Source organism: Hyperoodon ampullatus, assembly GCF_949752795.1.
Source record: "Hyperoodon ampullatus genome assembly, chromosome: 12".
Taxonomy (NCBI): Eukaryota; Metazoa; Chordata; class Mammalia; order Artiodactyla; family Ziphiidae; genus Hyperoodon; species Hyperoodon ampullatus.
This window is the reverse complement of record NC_136925.1, coordinates 52848547-52867951: the sequence shown is the minus strand read 5'-3', so window position 1 is coordinate 52867951 and position 19405 is coordinate 52848547. Positions and strand designations below refer to the sequence as shown.

At 39.8% G+C, this 19405-nt stretch overlaps 1 pseudogene across 1 annotated transcript; it reads right to left on the bottom strand.

Annotated features, from left to right (window-relative positions):
- Window positions 1-16945: 16945 nt before the first annotated feature.
- On the bottom strand, window positions 16946-18475 carry LOC307061254 (inositol-3-phosphate synthase 1-like; annotated as a pseudogene). The gene has a single exon. The product of its transcript is annotated as an inositol-3-phosphate synthase 1-like (transcript).
- Window positions 18476-19405: the final 930 nt, after the last annotated feature.

The following is a 19405-nucleotide window of genomic DNA, read 5'->3' as shown; positions in this document are numbered from 1 at the left end:
ATAACGATCTCTAAAAACCAGTCCTGAAATGGTGAAGCCACAAGGGTCTTAGCAGAGAAAAGAGAGTTGTGATTCCATAGAAATGTTTCCACAAAGTAGGCCCATTGAGACTCTTGGTTCATGAAAACAGCACTGTTGAAGAGGAGCTTACAGTCAGAAATTTCCAATCACATGAGAAAATGAACTACTATGAAAAGGTCAGCAGGTGTAATAAATGTAAGATTCACATCTAACAATTTGAGACAGAACAACCTGGAAAAAAAAGTTTAAAATTAGCTTGATCAAAATTTTCTAGGAAATCTTAGAAGGGAAGAAAAAAAACTATGAATCAAGAACAGAATGATAGGGCTTCCCTGGTGGTGCAGTGGTTAAGAATCTGCCTGCCAATGCAGGGGACATGGGTTCGTGCCCTGATCCGGGAAGATCCCACATGCCACGGAGCAACTAAGCCCGTGTGCCACAACTACTGAGCCTGCACTCTAGGGCCTGTGAGCCACAACTACTGAGTCCATGTGCTGCAACTACTAAAGCCTGTGCACCTAGAGCCTGTGCTCCTCAACAAGAGAAGCCACTGCAATGAGAAGCCCATGCACTGCTACGAAGAGTAGCCCCTGCTCGCTGCAACTAGGGAAAAGCCGGTGTGCAGCAATGAAGACCCAATGCACCAAAAATAAATAAACAAAATAAGTAAATTTATAAGAAAAAAAAAAGAAAAGAACAGAATGACAAGGGGGCTTCCCTGGTGGTCCAGTGGTTAAGACTTCACCTTCCAATGTAGGGGGTGCAGGTTTGATCCCTGGTTGGGGAGTTAAGATCCCACATGCCTCGCGGCCAAAAAACCAAAACATAAAAAAACAGAAGCAATATTGTAATAAATTCAATAAAGACTTAAAAAAAACCAAACAGAATGATATTCTGGAAAAAAGTCAGGAGGATTGAAAAATAAAATGAAACGGCAAGTACAGACATAAAAGTATATTTAGTAAAATAACTCTGTGAATAAGCTAAGTAGCAGGTTAGACATAACTGAACAGGAATTTAATGAATCAGAAGAGAGATCTGAGGAAATATAAAAGAACAGTTCAGAGATGATGAAGGCTGAAATTAAGGAACATAAAGAAAATAGGCTCAAAAAACAGATTCTACAGGATTCGATTATAAAAAGTACGTGGGAAGTGTGAGTGGGGGTTATTATTGAAGACAGGTCTGAGATCTCTATCTTGGAAGACAGTGGAAATTTGAACTACCTGCAGAATATTTAAGTTGGATGCCCAGCTTTCAGTTATGAGTAAGAGCCGGGGCCTCAGGAGCAAGCAACATGCTGGAAGGACCTTGTTTTACAGAGGAGAACACTAAAGCCCATAAATGTGGTAGAAATTTTCCAAAAGTGGAAAAGCAGAAATTTTGATCTACATGTCAGAAGGATTGATTGCCAACTAATCTGAGCTTAGTGTGGAATAGATGAAGACCAATATTAAGAATTCAAAGCATTTGTTTTTGCCCAAACTCCTACAGGATCATATGATAAGGTGTGACAAGATGGTTCCGTCACACAAAAGCTCTTGATTACACTGCAACAAGTGAGTATTTTATCCTGACAAGTAGCTCATTAAAGAGAAATGATTTTTAGAGAATAAGTGAAATAAGTTAGTTGCTTTTGGGTAGCTACTGACTTATTCTTGATAGAGCAGAGCCCATTACTAGAGTTAATAATCGTTAATGGCAGGGAAGCATTCACTGCTCAACATATTTTCCTTTTCAGTATTATTCAAACAAAATGGGCTATTTGTGCAAACAATTCTACTGAATTTTAACCAGTAATGAATGAAGGGGATGTCCTCACTTATTTATACATGAATATATTGTGTCGGTGTCAATAAGTTTATAACTTTACTATTAGCTTACTTATTTACTAGATCTTCTGTTTTCTAGGACAACATTGTAATGATAATATAGAAACCTCTGTCTGAAATAATAGGGTTGGAAATCGTGATGCTTAGCTTAGTGAAATTAACAGAGGTGGAATGTATATAAAATCAATTCGTTTACCAATTTGTTAAAATGTACGGAGAGCTGGAACTCTACTGCCAATAATGTTTAAGCAAACTTTCTGTTTCATAATATACTTGAGCAGTAAAGGGCAGTGGTTGAAGAATTCCGGCTTTTGTGGTCAAACACATCTGCTCTGTTGATCATTAGTTGTGTGGTTTTGAGTCAATTAAAGTAGCCTTTTCATGCCTTCATGGGTGGCAGTAGGAGGACTTTATCTCAAAAAAGTCTGCTGATTGAATTAACTCCAGCTTGTGATGCACAATTCCTGATAAACTGATCAAAATAGTGTTAGGTTTTATTAGAATTTGTCATTGCCTCAGTGCTATCATGATATAGTCAACTATCAATTCTACTTATGAGACAGCTTTGATATGGAAATCTGATTAATAGAGTTTTCTGTATGTGGTTGTTATGAAAATGCAAACTTTAATGATGGGGTTCTTATAAAATTAGAAAATAAGAAAGTCATTTATATTGAGCTGCTGTGCTATAGGACTGTGTAAAGAACTTTCACGTATTTTATCTCATATATTATTTCATATTTCACATATATTATTTCACTTTATGTGCACAAGAGTCCCATAGGACAGTAATATTCTTTTCATTTCAGAATTGAGATAAGAGAAATCCTGTTTCAAGAGCCACACAGATACTTAGTGGTAGAATCATATTCAAATCCCCTCAAGTCCTTATTTTTACTTTCTTGTAGAAAATATAATTAAGCTATAATATCGATTGAATGGAGATTAATTTTTCCTCATTTTGTTGCTTCCACTAGGCTAACTGATTGAAGCAGGTCATGATGTAATCTTTTATTCCTGCTGTTGTGTACGTAACTATGCTAGAAAAAAGTCATGAAACAATTATTGTTTTCGTAGTTTCTGGTTGATCTCTGATAAACTACCAATATATGGGTTACAAGGTCTGACTGATAAAATTATAGTTAGATGGATAGATAGATAGATGGATAGATAGGTAGATGATAGATAGATAGATAGACAGATATAGCTACTAGGAAAAATAAGAGCCAGTCTGTAAAAGACTAATTCTGATGAGAATCTAGAAACTTGGGCATTTGTAAAGTCTTAGGAATGTGCCCTTAAACTTTAGCAGCCAGGAGAAGTTAAACTAGCAGGAGGATGTAGCAGAGGGGAAAATGACTCCACCCTCCACAATTCTCAAACATAGTTATACGTCAAAAAATGGCATATAATAATACATTGGTAAACCTTTTAAATACTTGTATATTCAAGTATATGAGTGGACATGCTGTTTTATAAACATGCATAGAAAGAAAGTATTTCATGTTAATAAAATTAGAGTTTACATTGCATTTGAAAAAAATTAATTATTCCATATTTAAATATTTGGATTAAGATCCAGATTTTTAAAAACTTTTTCTGGATTTATTATATAATTTAGGTATTTTGGGTTCAGCGTTTGCTTATATTGAAAATTTGAGTTTTAGCTTTGTGAAGACCGGAGTTTATATTCCAATCTTAGTCCGCCCCCTACTGGTTACTGATAAGTATAAAAGATTCTGAATTTTCTCAATGAATTCCAAGATTTGTGTCAACATTTCTATTTCTGTATTTTTTTAATTAAATTTCTGAAACATGACTGTAAATCACCACATTTGATAGTTGACGATTGACCAGTTTACCTGAAGTACAGTGTGTGATGATCAGGAACCCAACTGTATGCTCCAGGAACCTCTAAGAAGCTTCCTTCTGGGAGTCAAGATGCTTTGAATCTCAGGGATCAAATGGGAACACCATAGAGAAGAAGAAAGAAGGAAGAAAATGGAGGTAATTCAGTAGTTGCTATATGTCAAATGAAGTACTAGATATTTCCCAGCCATCATCTCAAAGAGATCAATGATTGCTGATTTGACAAAAAAGGAAATTGAGGTTCAAAGAGCTTAAGTGACTTTCCCAATATCACATAACTGGTAGAGCCAGGCATATGATGCTTTCTTGACTCCAAATCCTGTCCTCTCTTCACTAATACATAATAAAAGGTAGAGAAGCAGAAAAAGAGTGACCTACGGCAGAGAAGAGTTAGTGATTTATTTATTCAATTACGCATTTAATGAGCACAATTCAATTTGTGGATTGTGGAGTATATATTGTTAAAATAATTTAAACATATTCTAATTTACAATATTTTAGTGGGCAGTTAGATTGAGCTATAAATAGTGTCAGATGTCAGATAATCTCTTCATTACATAGTAATAACCCAAAGTAACAAGTAAGAGCAAGTAAGAACAAATTGCATTCTTCTAATTCTTTATTTTAACACACACACACAAATTGTTTTTCTTATCCCCCAGAGGAAGGGGGAAAAAAAGAGACAGGACAGAAAGATGCTAATTTTCACCTAGTGCTGACTACCTGTAAGTGTTTTATGTATTTTGTTTTTATTAATTGTCTCAACAACCCCGTGGTGTGAGGCATTGATTTTTAATTATCCTGATAAGATAACCACACATCCTGGCTTGCTGGATAGTCCTGGTTTACTCTTGTTGTCCTGAGATAACTATTAATAGCGCCTCCTTTCACTCTTAAAAATATCCCAATTTGGACAATGTATTATATGTCCTTCTAATTATCTCTGTTCTGTACTTGTAGAAACCAAGACCCAGAGAAGTTAAGCAACTTGACCAAGGTGATCAGTTTGTAAGTTGCCACGTAAGGACTGGGAGAAAACTCTGCCTGACCCTAAAACCCATACTCTTCTTACTGTGCCAAGGTTGTGTCTGTCACAACATCTTCAGAATTTCTTCATAGCCTTTTTGACTCTCCCTTGCCTATTGAGGCATAGGATTTACTGCTTATCTTGTAGGCTTTATAGGCTAAGTCATAACTGCCATTGAACTTTCCACAAATAATATAATTTCATTTTCAAAAGGAAAAACAGATCTTGCTGATAGGACCACTCATGAATGCTAACAGCCTTTTTAAACTGCTTCTTCCAGTTGCTTTGTAAAGCCATCACCATACAGTGCTTAACTAGGTCATATCAGAAGCTTCTTGTGGTATTGAAAGGCTGTATTATCTTTATTTAATATTCTGACCTTTCTCTAGTGCTCTATCAGATCAAAGTGTTAACCTTGTTGAGTAATAATTTTGCTAATGAGTTCCTGGTAAAGTTGTGTCATTATTAGAGAAGAGAGAATCATTTGAATTAAAACTATCAATGCTGGGGTCAAATGTCAAGTAAACCAGATCCTTGAAATTTATCCTCAGGAAAGCTTGTCCACAGGTGAAACATGCTGTATGAATATAGGGTGAGGGGTGGAGGGTAGGGAGTAAGTTGAAGCCAAAATGTGAAATGCACAGCAAGAATGCCCTTGGGGGAAAAACTTACAAAAAGTCAGCTTCGGGGCTGTCTCGGAGGTGTGTACCTAAAGGGAAGTGGTTTTACCCCCTTTTGCTAAAGGTAGTTGAGGGTGGGGGAACTGAACAGCCAGATAGTAAAATATTATGCTTGATACAACTCATTAACTTTAATGTGACTTAACACATTTCTTCTCCCAGGAGTATTTTTTTTCTTTTCTTTCTCCCAGATATTTAAAAATTGAGAATATAGACAGAAATTTCAACATAGGTTGACAGCCTAGACACCCTTCAATGAGGGGTCTGCCTGCAAAGTCTCAATGCAGAAGTGAATACTATTTTATCTGGCAGTTGGTGGGGTGTCTCTCAGGACTTAAAGAAATATTATGAATGATGATTTTAAAAAGCTTCTCCCTTTCTGGGCTCTGTTCTTGACATAAAATTCCCAATTATATACTATTTTTTTTCTCTCTCTCGGCTTAAAATAACATATACATAATACAAGTGTTATCATAAACTTTCTCACATTTGTGTGAGAAACACTTTTGTGTTTTATGTGGGGAGAAAAGGAATTTTTGGTGGATAATGAGGGAGAAGGAGAGAGAAATATTTCAAAATCTACACTTTGTACAGAGAAAAACCATCCTGGATTTTGCAAAAGCACTTCTACAAAGTCAGCAAGCTGAGAAGCTCTCAAATTTTTGCAAAGTCCAACTGGAAGAATTATTTACCATTTTATCAGCATCTTCTTTCTTATCTTGGCTTATTAGGGATTGCCAAAATGTATTACAAAGTACATTAAAAGAAGCCTCCCTTTCTTTTTCTACTCACATATCCTTGTGTCTAGCCTCTTAATAGCCCATAATCAGGTGAATTGTTTATGCTGCTGTTAAGTGAAGACGGCCTTATGCTGGAGGTACCCTGGTGTGTTGCCATGGAGATGCCATGAGCACTGATTGAGCAGGAGGATTTTTGGCCACACTCTGGAAATAAGCATAGAGAGAAGACAAGTTGAGACTATCTTTAAAAGGATCCAAAATAACCTCAGTTATACTCATACCTTGCTTGTGCAACAGATACTTCCTTTAAAGAGTTTATTTTTCATAAATAAAAAAAAAATCCTGTTATAGATACATTAAAGAAGGCTGATAGTTATTGTTGGCTAATCTGGAAACAAAGAAAATGGGGATTTTTGTTGTTGCAATTGTTGTTAGTGATAACAGTACCTACTCCCTGGTTATATTATTTTAGTATAATTAAATACTATAATATATGTCAAGCATTCAGCACGGCTTTTAACAAGCAGGCAGATTTCTAAAGCTGCCCCTTAAGACTCCCATTCCCTGGTTATTCAACCAAAGACTAATCTAGACATTGCTCTATAGAGCAATCTAGGAGAGACTCTACAAATGTAATTGAGGTTACTAATCAGCTGACCCTAAAATAGATTGTCTTGGGTTACCTGGATGGACCCTGAGAAGCAGAAGAGGAAGGCAGAAATATCAGTTACATCAGGTAAAGTGGCGTGACAGAAGATGTCAGAGATATCTGAAGTGTAAGAAAAATTCAGTCCAACATTTATGAGCCAAGGAATGTGGCAGCCTCCAGAAGCTGCCCCTGGACAACAGCTAACATGGAGACAGTTACTCCAGTCCTACAACTGTGTGGAGCTGAATTCCACTAACAACCAAGTGAGCTTGGAAACAGACTTCTCTCCAGAGCTTCCAGAAAGGAATACAGCCCTGCTAACACCTTGATTTCAGCACTGTGGGACCCAGAGAAGCTATCTGACTCCCAGAACTCTGAGATAATCAATCTGTGTTGTTTTAAGCAGCTAGATTTATGGTAATTAGTTATGGCATCAATAGAAAACTAATACAGGCACAAAGGAATGAGCAGTGCATGTCTTTCCTTTTCTTCCTCTTTCCGCACTGCCCCCATCTCCCATTTATCATTGCTCTCTTCCTCCATTATTGGTAATTTGTTGTTATTACATATTGTACTTGCAATCAGAAGGAGTAAGAGAAAAAGAATGCTGCTCTCTCTCTCCCCTTGTCTTGTTCATCCTCATCTCCTCTTCCCCCAGCAGGTTCAAAGTGATAGATATGTTGTAGTGGCCGGAAGTATGACCAAGATTATTTAGGGCATGGGGGAAGAAACATTTCACTGTTTCTTTACATAACCCTCCCCACCCCCGTACCCTGTTCTTAGGTTAAAGCAAATTTTATGAATTAAAACAAAGAAAGAAAAAGGTGAAAGTGTCTTAGGAATAGGCTTATTTCTAATGTAGTACTTGCTTATTTTTGTAAAGCATAGTGGAGGTGATTGAGAAAGTAACAATCATGAGTTTGTAAGAAGGATAGAAATCTATGAACATCCTCATCAAGGTCAGAGTCATTAGTGCCCAATGTGTGTCTTACCATCAAGATTTCCTCCTCTTAATGGGTTGATATTCAACATGTGAAGTGCCCAGCTCCACTATAGCATCATATAATAGATGACATCCTCCCAAGCCAAATGCATCCCTTAGATAAAAACAGCTGATGATAGAAAGTTGTGATGTGTTTAAGTGGGAAGTGAAAGGGATCTGGAAAGTTACACCACATCCTGTACGACCTTAGTGGAGGTCTCTATGTTAGGGCCTCCCTAGAAACCAATCTGTCTTGGTTGGGTGCTCTCTTCAGCATATTCAGCATCTCGGGTTTAAATGAGTAGAGTTTTTTTCCAGATGAACATCTTGGAAATAGAGGATATTTTCAAAATAGCAAGCATAATTTTGCACCATAAAGTCTAAGCTGGTCATAGAGGAAAGTAGACTCCCAGGCTGAAAGTGATCACTTTGGGGTAATGAAAGTTTACACTTGACATATGGAAGGTGATCAGAAGATATCAATGTATAATGTGAGAATGTACAGCTTAGAATAAAGTCAGGAATTTCCTGGAGCTGAACTTTGTATCATCATCATCATTATTTATGATATTAAAAATACTCCATGAGGGGGCTTCCCTGGTGGCGCAGTGGTTGAGAGTCCGCCTGCCGATGCAGGGGACGCGGGTTCGTGCCCCGGTCTGGGAGGATCCCACGTGCCGCGGAGCGGTTGGGCCCGTGAGCCATGGCCGTTGAGCCTGCGCGTCCGGAGCCTGTGCTCCGCAATGGGAGAGGCCACAACAGTGAGAGGCCCACGTACAGCAAAAAAAAAAAAAAAAAAAAAAAAAAAAAAATACTCCATGAGGGCTTCCCTGGTGGCGCAGTGGTTGAGAGTCCGCCTGCCGATGCAGGGGACGCGGGTTCGTGCCCCGGTCCGGGAGGATCCCACATGCCGCGGAGTGGAGCGGCTGGGCCCGTGAGCCATGGCCGCTGAGCCTGCGCGTCCGGAGCCTGTGCTCCGCAGCGGGAGAGGCCACAGCAGTGAGAGGCCCGCGTGCCGCAAAAAAAAAAAAAAAATACTCCATGAATGTAGGGAGCTTTAGAATTTATTTTTAAAATTCTCACTTACAAACCTTCTCACAAGAGCACTATGAGGTAGATATCATTATTATTTCCATGTTACAAATTAAAAAAGCAAAGTCTCAAATAGTTACATCACTCCAAAAGTCATTCGTTAAGAAGTGGTGAAGATGAGATTCACATTAATGCTTTCTAATCCCAAGGTAGCTGATGTTTTCTTCTGAGTTCTCAACCGACTCCACAAAGGTACTTGGAGAAGACTAGTATACAGTTCTTTTTCCTCCCCCATTTTTAAGAATTGTTGTGAAATATACATAACATAAAATTTGCCCCTTAACCATTTTTAATTGTACAGTTCAGTGGTATTAAGGACATTGATATTCTTGTGCAAAATTACCATCATCCATCTCTAGAACCCTTTTCATCTCCCAAAACTGAAATGCTGTACCCATTAAATAGTAGCTCCCCATTGCCCCCCTTCCCCCAGCTCCTGGCAACCACCATTCTACTTTTTGTCTCTAAGAATTTGAGGTACCACATATAAGTGGAATTATATAATGATTTATCTTTTTGTTACTGAACAGTCCTTTTTAATTCAAAATAAGAATTCTAGGACTCTTGCAGGTCAAGATAAGCTAAGAAATGTTTTTTTGTTTTTTGTTTTTCAGGATTCTTGACTTGCCAAGTGATGTTCTCCCATCACCTCCAGTGACTCATTTGCAGACTTCATGTTTCTCATTCCTGTGGGCTCAGATAGGCTGGAGATCCTGGTTCCTGGGGAATGGAGTGTGAGGAGGGTTTCCTACAAAAGATACAGTAAGTGACCCATTGAACCTGAAAGTATAAACTGCCACCTGGTCACTTAGGGGTTCTCAGGCCAAGGGACCAGGAGGTATAGAAAGGAGTACTACAACTGGCAGGGATAATTGATCTGTCGTCTTTCAAGAGGCAATGGAATTGTTAACATATGGCAACAGGGAAAATTATGTCTAGAACTCAGATTCACTGGAGTGTTTCTTGGTACTGCCAGGCATGATAATAACTTGATGGACAATTGCAAAAACCAAGGCCTGGCAAAGAACAAAGAACCAAGGGCATAGACTCCTCAGTGGTGAAGGTCTCGGTCATCCCACCAGATAAGCACCCTAGGCCAGCTGAAGATGAGGCAGAAGTAAGGGAAATCTAGAACAGACTAGAGAATAAGGAGATAATGAATACTAATTACAGCCTGATTACTAGTTAGTATTTCTCAGTTACCTCTCAAGAAATCTGCAACAGAGTGGGACTCAGTGTGAGGTGTGAGCAGATCTGAGAGGTGCAAGGAGGATTACAGCAGACGCCTTTATTGGCCCCCGCCATGTCTCCTTGGTCTACCTCCAATCTCAGCCATTGCCCAGGTGGTTAGTTTTGTATGAGCTCATATTCAACTTGTGCTGGCAGGTGTTCCATCTTAAGAGTATACTGCATACCTTTGCACTTTCAGGGTCTTCTCTAATGCCATGGCACCCTGCTTGGCCCTTGGGTAAGGGTAGCTCAGAAGTGCAGGGGGAGTTAGAGTGCCCCCAGGGACAGCTCTCATCCATAAGGTGATGATGGGAAGGAACCAGTAGATGAATGCTCCAGATTCCAGTTCTCTGAGTAGTAATTCCAGGAAGGCATTTTCTACCCCTCTCAGAGTATCAGTGATAACAAAGTCTCTATTGCCAGTTTTTTCTTTTCTTTTTTCTTTTTTTTTTCTACTTCCTTGGAACAACTCCCCAGTTAATGACCTACTTCCAAGTCCTTGAATTCTTCCAGAAAGCAAATGAGCAGAAAAGTGTTTGCAGAAATGACATTAACATTAGGATCCATCAGCAGATGAACTTGAAGGATAGCTCCCATTAGCATATTTAAGTTTAAGCATGTATCTTTCAAAATGCATGGCTAAATAATCTATCTTTTGGGAAGGATTTTTGCACAAAAACAGTTTGACTTTAGTTGTCTTAATACTAATTATTATCATTTGTAGTTGCAGATGGTAAATCTTTACAATTCTTTTATACATTTTTTGGTGACACAATGAAATTTAAAAGCATATCTGTATATGTGACTCAAGATAAGGTGTCTACTTATCACTTGTTAAGCAACTACTTTTTACTGGGTATTTTTTCATAACTACCTTATGAACTGGGTGGACATTATTAACTTCTAGGTTTATACCTTATGAAGATAATATGCCTTAGAAAAAGTAAGTTTCTTTCCCAAGATCACACAGCTGTTGAATGGCTCAAACAGGATTTAAATCTAGGAATTTCTGTCTCCAAGGTCTATGTTCTTACTATCATATCTTAAAAGAGGTTATTAGGAAACCCTAAAATGAATTTTCATAGTGCCTGGAACAGGTATAATCAGACCTTGGATTTTCTAACATAATCAGAACAATTATAAAAATAAAATTTTGTATATGCATAAGAAATAAGAGATCATTAAACAGTTTAATCTTTATCAGGTAGTTGAAGATATTAAAATATGAATAACCAGATATTACCTAATAAAATTGTATACTAATATGATTAGTAGCATTAAAATTTTACAGAGTCACTCAGTGAAATAAAAGAATATTGCAAATATGATAACTAAGAGAAATGGTAAATGTTTGGTAGACTTTCACCCAAAGAAAGTCATAGATCTTGGGCAATAGGTCACCTGGGATTGTCACTCACATTTAAATAATAAAAAAAATCAACATCTTGCTTTGTGATTATATTTGATTTAAGGAATCAAGTCAAAAGATGGAAACTAGTGAGCAAAAGATAGACTCACCATACTTAAGAATCTAAAATAATCACAAAAATAAACATAAAATTTTCCTTTGAGAGAGAGGTATATAGAGTTTGAAAGAAGGTTCTGCCCCAGCTAGAGGAGGCTTCCTTTGAGATAGGAACTTTGAGTGAGATCTCTTTCAGTTATTCATTGTTAGGTAAAAAATTGGCCCAACTTGGTGGCATGAAACAACCATTTATCTTGCTCATAAGTTCTGGGGGTGATGAATTTGGTCAGGACATAACAGATATATTTTTTTGTTTCTGCTCCATGGTGTCTGGAGGCTTAAATGGAAGATCCAAAGACCCAGGGTGTGTGTTGGTGGGGGGTCGGGGTGGGGAAGGGTGGGAAGTGGATTCTAAGGCTGGGAATCAGAGCCTTCTAAGTGCTCAGTCACCCAGCTTGCTGTAGCTTGGGACTTCTTTTGGGACTTTTGACCAGAGCACCCACACATGGCCTCTCCATAAAGCCTGGACTTCCCCACACATAATGGCTGGGTTCTAGTTCCAAGCTTGCTGAGAAAGAGAGAGCTAGACAGAAGCTATATGATGGTGTTGCTTCTACTACATTCTGTTCTCAAGGCAGCCACAAAGGCCAGCCCAGGTTCAAGGGAAGGGGAAATCGACTCTTCCTCTTTATGGAGAAAGGCAAGATTCTGGGAAAGCTCACAGGGCACAGGAAGTATTGTTATGACCATTTTTTGTGAAGGATAGCGTATCACAGATCTGAAGAATGAGCAGAAATTAACTGAGCTAAGAAGGAGTGGGTGTGAGATAGGACGAAGAGGAAGAGCGTTCTAACAGAAGGAAAGAGGACCTCAGAGGACTTGCACACCTGGAGAGAGGAGTGGTACTATTTAATGAGACAGGAAACACCTGTTCTGATGGAAGAGCAAGTGTAGAGTTTTGCTTTGAGATGATTTTAAACACTCAAATTCAAATGTCAGTTCGCAGGGCTAGGAACTCAAAGTATTTCATCAGACTATATCAAATAGATTTTCCCATGGTTCAGTCTCCACTTATAAACTGGAAACTCCAAACCTCCTTAAATTACTCTGGCATATCAAAAGTTTCTTATTTAGTCCTTCCTTTAACCAATAAGTAAATATTGAGCACCATAAGTACCAATTACTGTTCTAAGTACAAGTGATATTGTTGGGAAGAAATCAGAGTTCCTGTCCACATGGAACTTACATTCCAGTGATATAAGTTCAACCCATAGGCAGTCAACTCACAGACAGATAGCTATAGTCATCCCTTGGTATCTGCAGGGTATTTGTTCCAGGACCCCCCTCAGATACCAATATCCTCAGGTGCTCAAGTCCCTTACATAAGATGGTATAGTATTTGTATATAACTTATGCACATCCTCCCATATACTTTAAATCATCTCTAGATTATTTATAATACCCAATACAATGTAAATGCTATGTAAACAGTTGTCACCATGATACAAATTCAAGTTTTGCTTTTTGGAATGTTCTATAATCTTTTCCGAATATTTTTGATCCACATTGGTTGAATCCTTGGATGCAGAGCCTATAGATAAGGAGAGCTGGCTGTATAAATAACTGTAAGTGCTATGAAGAGAAAAGGCAAGGCATATATGGTACTAGAGAGTGACAGGTGGCAGTTATTTTACACTTTAAAGGGAAGCCATCTTTAATAAAATTATCTTTAATAGCGGCCTGCTGGTGGGAATGGTGGGGGAAAGGCTATCTTTGACCAACTGAGCTGCTGAATTGATCCACCTGAGCAGGATTCTGACTTGGAAGTGTTCAGTCATGACTCCATAGACAAGAGCTTCATCCTATTGGTTCCCCAGCCAAGCACATACTCCAAATGTCTGATGACTTGTCTGATGATTGAAGTGGAGTTCCAGCAGGCAATTACCTGTGGGAAGAATGTTTGAAGCAAAGGGAGAGACAGTTGTAAAAGCCCAAGTTAGGTGTGCTCCTGATATATTTGAGAAAGAAGAAGGTAGCCAGTTTGACTGGAGAGAAAGTGGTAAATGAGGTTGCTGATGTATCCAGGGACTAGCTCATGGAGGGCCACTTAGTCATGGTAAGGAAGGTTGACTTTATTTTAAATACTATAGGAAGCTATCAACAATTTCAGGTAGAAGAATGACATGATCCTAAATATATTTTAAATGGATCTGTCAGGCTGCTGTGTGAAAACAAGCAGGAGGGGTTAAGAGTGGGAGCAAGGAAGCTAGGAAGGAGGTTATTGCAGAGATCCAGAAAGAGAAAACAGTGCTCAGCTCAGACCGATGGAGGCAGAGATACTAAGAACAATCAGATTTGGGATAGAGATTGAAGGTGAAGCCTACAAAAAACCTCCTCTCTTCCAGGTCATCCTATAGCATTGCGGTTTCCATCTGCCCTGCCACATTCACCACCTGGAATGAGCTGGTTTGATTCACTTCCCAGGCTACCGTGCTCCTATAGCTCACCTGGTCCATAAAATGCCCTCTCCTATCAGATCATGTGTTGCCTCACCAAAGGGGAGAGAACATGCTTCCTGCCTCTCTGACATGACTCATGGTGCTTGATCCCAGCATGTGTGCCTTGTCTCTCTGTTTCTCGAGTGATTTTTTTTTCCCCCATGTTGCTGCTTGATCTCTTAAACAAAAGGACGCTATTGACCCCATCCCTCTGCCATCCAGGCAGTACTGGATATGTTGTGTTGAGGCACTACCCAATGACAGCCCATTCCCCAAGAGTCCCTGAGGTAGTGTGGGCAACAGAACGTTGGGAATCTGTGTGGTACAGTTATCTTTAAGCTCCGGTACATCAGTTAATGATTTTCACCATTGTAGGAATCTTAGAACTTTAAAAAATGAAACCAGCTTATGGTGAATTGTACAATAAGATTCACTGTCTTATATCCGAAGGCATTTGTTCTTCCTTTTATAATGACGCTCATTTATTTAATACTTAAATATTTACTTGCCTTTGCCTTCCTTTGTGCTTTATCCTGAAAATTGTCTTTTAAATCTGTAAAATGCCTCAAGCTTTTTTTGGAATCAATAAAGGATTCCAATATTAAATGAACAAATGAATGAATATTTAAGTAAATAAAATACTTTGTCTTAGCTTAAAATGAAGACTTAGAAAAAAGAAACAATTATTTACTTTACAGAGGAAAGCTTCATGAGGCATCTTAAAGCTTATTTTCATGTGTATGAAAGGGAATGATGAACAAATATTGAATTTCTTTAAATATAGGACCTCAGAAAATGATCTTGGGTATTTTTTTCAAACTGACATATATTTGACATATAACACTGTGTAAATTTAAAGCGTACAACATGTTAATTTGATACATTTATATATTATAATGTGATTGCCATAGTAGTGATAATTAGCACCTGTATGACCTTGAGTATATAGCATAAATACCCAAGAATAGAATATGTACTTATTAGGAAGAATTTCTGTACAAAGACAATTGTGAAATATTGGGAAGAATTAATGAAGGTAGTTGTGTCTGGGACTTAGATGATTCTTTAAAATAACTTGTTTTCTTCTGCGTGAGACTACTTGCAGTTCTATGTGGAAAAGAAGATAGAATAGATGAGTTAAATAAAAATAATTTTTACAAATAAAAGATACAATTAATATGTGACTTTCCTATAAATTTATTTTTGGAAAAAAATTTAAAAATAACGTAGTTTTAAAGTGTTTTAACGATAAAACTTTTGGTTATATAATGCATTGCATCTCATTTGAAGCAATTTTAAATGGGATATTTAATGGAAAAAAATCATAAATTATGGGCAAAACACAACAGCAAGTCAAATTTATGATTTCTTTTTCTTGTTTTTGTCTCTACAGTCAGTTTGACGACTAGTGCTCTAATTGATTGTTAGAAGTGCCAGACCAGATTCAACCATTCACTTAAACCAGAATACATATTAGGGTTAAGGATGAATAGTTCAAGAAATATTTTGGGGGAGCTCTTTTCACATTGCAACTCTAATCAGCAGATGGAATTTAATAGCACCTGGATTAGGCAGAAACTACTGAGGTAAAATTTTCTTCCTCTCTACCTACAAAAAAATGTTCTCATTTGCACTAGGAATTTTTAAAGGGAGAAATCATTCAGATTATATTTTTTGAGTACACATAAGGTATAGCAAGTTAGTTGAGAGCCTCCCACATGAGAGAAAAGATATATGCTTTTGGATCAGAGATGATTTCACAGCAAAATGTACTGTATTGGGCTACTAGTCAAAGAGGCTTATCTGTGTTGCTTGTTACTTAATACACACACATTCTCACATACACCCATATGCAACTACTGCTACTGCCACTCTCCAAAATTCAGTTTTAACCAAGGGAATTTCCAGCCAGGCACTACTCACTTGCCTTTCACCTCCTGTTCTCTCTCCTCCCTTCTGATTGACTGGTCTTCAATATGTCACACTGTTGATTGATAACTTCTTGAAATAACCTCTATTTCCATAACTTCCCGGGGGACCATAAAGATTTAGTCCTATAATACCCGGTATAGTGGTTCATGGCCTGTGAAGGCTTGGACTAGACTGAGCATTCTGGGGGTGGCTGCCTCTGCAGACACAGGCAAACCGAGACATGGGTGACTCTGTGCCTGAGTCTCCTATGACTAAAGAGGAAGTATTCACTTCCACTTATAAGCACCAACTGCTGTCCAGTGAGAGTCGTCACTGGGTGGCATTGCTGCATCCTTACAAATGCCTTTATGAGCCTAAGGGAGTGCAGCTGGCTACTCTGAATTTTTTTAAAAATTAGCCTAGGGTAAAATTATGATGATATTTTCTGGATCTTGTGGTATCTGTAGTATGTATCACTTTTAATAATTTGTAACTTGTTTTGACTTTCTCAGCCCAATCCTTTGGTTCTAAGAGCAATATGAATTTAATAGCATGTAAATTCAGCTGTTTTAGATGGTCAGTGAATTAATAGTAAAAGAGGAGAAAGAACGAATCTGTTGCCTATCCCTTGTTTCTCATGGTGACTGCAGAATTTTTTGTTTTTTTTAGTTTTATGTTTCACACATAACAATAACATAGTTTAAATAAACTTCTGTTTTGTTAACCCAGTATTGTTTGTTATAGGGTAAAAAAAGAAAGCTGTGTTGTTTTGATTAAAGAACTTAGTTTGGTTTTGGTGATGGTGATCGTAAATCTACTGATTTGCTGCATAAAACTTTTTTTTTTTTTGATAGTGGCACTAGCTTTATTATCTTTGGGGGGCCTGGAAGGGTTGGGTTCTCAGGAGCAATGGGGACAGGAGTTATGGTGGAGCTGTATGGCCATGGCCTTAGGTGGTGGGCATCTGGGGTGACTCAGCCTACAAGTGCCCATTGGCGTCACCAGTATAGCCACTGGGGGCGGTGGGCACTGGTCCTTTCTTGCAAGGCACAGGTGGCAGCCAAAAGCCCAACTCGCTTGAGGCCAGGGCACTCCATCTGTGCTCCAGAAGCTTGTGGTTCTGCGGCCAGAGTCACACGCAGGCCGTGAGGATATTCTCCGTGCAGCTGCGGGGGCAGAAGGACACGCTGACCACCTGGCTGCCTGGCGGCACAAGCAGCACCTGGAAGAGGATGCCAAGTTGAGCAGCGACAGCATGGGGTGGAAGCTCCGCGGCTGTGGCTCGACGTCGGTGCAGAAGCTCACGCGCTGGCACAGTTCTGTCAGCAGCGCCAAGTCCAGCATGATGGGCGCGGCCAGGAGCGAGTCCTCGCACGTGTTGAGCAGCACCAGCGTGTTGGTACCTCCCAGCATCAGCTCTGATGTGCTCATCCAGGGCACGCTTGCTGTCGCCCACGTATGGCACATACTTGATGATGACAGTGACCGGGCTCCACGACCAGCTAGTAGAGCACTGGGTTGCTGTTCACTGTGTCGTCCACCACGCTGCTCTTGGACACCTCCTTGGAGCGGAACTGTGGCGGGGTCGACAGGTTCTGCCGGTCATTGTTGCCCAAGTGGTTGTACCTCACGATGGACGTGGTCTCGTGGCCAGAACAGATAAGCAAATCCACGAGCAGAGACTTGACCTTGGTCTGGCCCGACCTGAAGTCGTCTCCACCCACAAAGAGGCTGCACTGCCACTTGAATTCGAGGGCACCAGGCACCAGCATGGTCAGTGGGGACCCACTGAGGAAGGAGCAGCCCTCCAAGATGCTGGCCACCGCAAAGGGCATGGAGGGCGACACTTCCAGGCCCAGCTGGATGGTGCGCAGCAGGTTCTCAGCGGTGTCATTGAGGCCCGGGATCACTTCGGAGAAGTGCTCCGTATTCGCTGTCTTCCGCACGATGACTTCAGCCAGCCCGGCGCGGGACTGGAAGCTGAAGCCGATACAGATCCGCTCCAGCTGCTGTGCGCGCGGGCCCAGGATGACGTAGTCGGCCCGCGCGCTCTGGTTAGTTAGCCGCGAGAAACTCTGGGAGGTAGACAGAGGGCCGCGGAAGCAGGGCCTCCGGGTGCAGCCACTGTTTTTCCTGTGGCTCCTGTGTGCACTGCATCGCCTCTGCCAGGTGCAGAGACGATTATGGCCCAGACGTCAAATACGAGGTCGTCGGGCGCCACCATGGGCAGCAGCGAGCTGAAGGGCACGAATACCTCCTGGCGTTCTTTGACCAGCCCCAGGTTAATGGGGCCGCCTGCATCAGTGAGCCGTTGTAGTTGGCCTCCCTGCGGCAGGTGCGCCTGGTCCAGCACTGCAGTCAGTCTGGAGCCATTGTTCCCGCCCCAGCCCACTAGCACGACCGCGAGCCCGGGCACCTGCCGGGCGGTCCGGAAGGTGAAGTGCGTGGACCTGGGGTGCATCTTGAGGACGGCGGCTTCGCGGCTGCTGCACGTCATCCGGTACTTACTGCACCTCGCTGGCCTCGGACTGTGGACCATGTTGGACTCTCGACCACAAACTCGGTGGCGACCTCCATCTCGACGAGCGGCGCAGAGTCAGCTGGGACAGCGGCGGACAGCTAAGTAAAACTTTAGAAAGCTTTTAATAGAGCTATAAAGTGAGTCATAAAATAAATTTTTATTTAAAGAGATATCACATAACAGTTTAAATTCAACTTGGTTTGAATCAAACATATCCTCATAGACCGAAGACTCTATGAAAATATTTATCTGATTGGGCATTTCAGTGAGAACTATTCCCTTTGTTTTATGGTAGCTGAGGTCCTGACTGACATCTCCTGTAAAATAGTGAAGGGATGACTTAATTTCTTTTATTTCATAATAATTTAATTTCTAGAAGCCCACATAACCTTACAATTAGTTATTTTATTGTCAATATTTAATGGAAAATCTTAGATGGTATGACTGGGGTGTAGAATCAAAGAATATATGTTGACAAAAATTTTAAAACTAAATTGCGTATTTATTTACACTGTGAAGCCTTTTAAACACTAGATGGCGCTAAAAATATATCATGATAAATTTTGTTATTCATCAGGTTATATTAATTTTATGACCTCGTAAGTTGGTGCATTCTTTGTTTATATTTCTTAAACATTTAAAACAACTTAAGTGCTGCTAGTGTAATTGATTATTGAAATAGGTGATAAAATCACCAAACTGTAGAAATACAGAATTTGTAATTAAAATTATTCAAAGTGTTATTTTGGTGGCCCACAGATACTGCCTTACGCAGGCTTTCTCATCATATAAGGTTCCTCTCCTCTAAATTCACTAAGAGGAAGAAATACTTTGCATATGGACATAATGAATAGGTTCATGAACTGTTTGATAATCTGATTAATGATG